This window comes from Erpetoichthys calabaricus, chromosome 3, assembly GCF_900747795.2.
Source record: "Erpetoichthys calabaricus chromosome 3, fErpCal1.3, whole genome shotgun sequence".
Taxonomy (NCBI): domain Eukaryota; kingdom Metazoa; phylum Chordata; class Cladistia; order Polypteriformes; family Polypteridae; genus Erpetoichthys; species Erpetoichthys calabaricus.
The window spans coordinates 209,598,762-209,601,710 of NC_041396.2; positions in this window are offsets into that span (position 1 = coordinate 209,598,762).

Consider the following 2,949-nt stretch of genomic DNA (forward strand, 5'->3'; position numbering starts at 1 on the left):
AACCCAAATACCAGGATGTTGGTATTGGTTTTAAGACCAGCAGCCTTCACATGCACTTGAGCACAACTCAGGATGTCATATTTAAAAGTGATCTCCTCTGGAACCAGTTTATAGGCATTGCAAATGGCTATTAAAGAAGTGTTCAGTCTAAAACCCCATCACTTAAAAGAAATGCAGCAAAAATATTTAAAAAGCAGCAAGCCAAAAAGAGTACTTTACAAGCAAAGTTGGGGTCAAAAACAGGAAAGACATAATGAAAATATTCAGTTCAAAAACAGGGGTTACAATAGGAAAATGCCAAAGCAGCAGTGAGGATTTCAGCTGTTTGTTAAATACTTGCTGGAACCAGTACTCCAGCTGCATAATTAGGTGGCCCTGCCTCCTTAATAATAATTATTTAATAATAACTATTTGCATTTATATAGCGCTTTTCTCACTACTCAAAGCGCTAAGCAATTGCAGGTTAAGGGCCTTGCTCAAGGGCCCAACAGAGCAGAGTCCCTATTGGCATTTACGGGATTCGAACCAGCAACCTTCAGATTGCCAGTGCAGATCTCTAGCCTCAGAGCCACCACTCCGCCTAGGTTTTACATACTGTACAAGTCACAAGGAATAAGCTACCTTTAGCACCAGAAAAATAACTCAAAAATATGAAATTATTTCCAGCCAGGAAAAATGTTATGTGTAATAGAAATATGTAAATACCAAAATGTAAACATAAATTCAGTAGCAAAAGCATGTTAAATGTCCACTGCTGTACTGAAGCAGATTTTGTATTTGTCTTTTGTGTGATATATTTTGAAACAGTAACCAACATGCATTATTATGTCGCAATCGGGACAGTAGAAGTGTGTTTCTTTGTGCACTTTTCTTATAATATTTTTTCTGTTGCTGAGACATATCATGTGTATGATTCACTTAATCAACGCATCCCTTTTGTTATTTTAGGTTACCACAAAACAAGACTTAGTGAATTCCAAATTTCCCTGGACACAGACATTAATAGTTGCTGCATTGTCAACGGTGCTTGGTGGGCTAACATCTTTAGACCATTATAACATTTGAAAAAATGAGATGAGGACAGGTGATTCAGCCCATCAAAGCTCACCAGTCGTATGCAATTAATTCTTCCAAACTAACATCAAGTCTAGTTTTGAAGCTCCCTAAAGTACTACCGTCTACAACACTACTAGGTAACTTATTTCGTGTGTCTATGTTCTGTGTCAACATGTCCATCACCACTGCAATCAGGAAAGGGCTCAGAGCTGATCCTTGATGTAATTCCACTCTCACCTTGAACCAGGCTGTCATTCCTACTACACACCTCACTGCAGTCACACTGTCCTTATACATATCCTGCATCACCCTCACATACTTTTCTGCTACTCCTGATGTCCTCATATAGCACCATAACTCCTCTCTTGTTTGTAAAACCCTGGCCATTCTTACTTGTTCAGTTCCCAACCATTGTTTGAGTCCAGGTACAAATCGACTTTTCAGTATTAAGCTACTGTCAGTATATATTTCATACTATTTTACCCCACCATTATCAGTAATTAAATACTTTAATTAAACAAATGTCATTTGAATGAAATCTGAATTGCTGAAGCTCATATAAGTAAACATCAGTATAAAAATACAAAATAAAGACAATTGTAATTCAAACATTGTCATTTTGTATAGACTATCTCTGTTTAACACAAGTCCTCACAGGTGGCACAGTGGTTGTGCCGCTGCTTTGCAATAAGGAGATTGTGGATTTGATTCCTGGGTCCTCCCTGTGTGGAGAGCGTTTTGAGTAGTGAGAAAAGCGCTATATAAATGTAAAGAATTACTGTGGTGGGCTGGCGCCCTGCCCAGGATTTGTTTCCTGCCTTGCACCCTGTGTTGGCTGGGATTGGCTCCAGCAGACCCCCGTGACTTTGTGTTAGGATATAGCGGGTTGGATAATGGATGGATGGATGTTTAAAACAATTTACTGTATTATGTAATTGTAACAATAGTGATGCGGAATGACACCAAGGAGTCAAAAATAATTGAATGTACAATTGGAATACATAAAGGAAAGATTATCACAGGAAGACAGAAAATATAAAACAATCAGAAAAAAAAAACAAATGATGCTGCCCATGTGGATTTTCTTTTACAGGTTATAAATTCTTTTCTTTTCAGGGAGGTGTCTTACCTACATGCCCACCATAGTACCACAAAAAGCATTTTTCTTCTCTCTTCACATCTCTTCCTTGGGCCCATTTGCTCTGCCCCAATTGACAATTCACCACAATTCACCTCTTAACTCAAAGCCCACGACCAAACACCATAACCCAGATCCAGAATTCCTTCTAGGTATGGTAATGGTTTTGGGGCACAAGTCCAAAGTGCTTTCTGATAGTAATTAGAACATTGTATGTCAGTGTGGAATAGAGGGTCCACGGCTCAGGAAAAAGTGGCCAATTTTTAAATAAATAATCATGCCCTGAATGTGCAGGCTCCAATTGGGTACGGCTGTACATGAGTATGTTTCATGACGCAGTTAATTGGGAAACTGGCTGACCATGCCACATGAACGTGTAGCGGAAGCCGAATCAGTCAGGCATCTAAATGATGCCATGGAGGGAGCAGCTCCTTTCACCCACACCTAATTAGGAAACAGAAGATAAAGGAGCCTGCATGGGACAGAAGGGGAGAGAGAAATGAATGCAGGTTAAAGGAAGGAGTGAGAAAGGCAGGAGTGAAAGAGACCCAGTCCAAAATGAGAGGAAGCAGGCGGATGGGTAGGCGAGTCCCAGGAAGGAGTGCGTGGCCGGTGCTTAGGAGGGGGCTGCGTGATCACTCCTGTTGAGTGACTATGGAGCAGGAGCAACTCAGAGTGTGCTCTCGCTGGGCGGAGGCAGAGATTGGCAGCAGTGGGAGAACAGCACACTCTCATCAGGAGGAGCCGGGGATTGA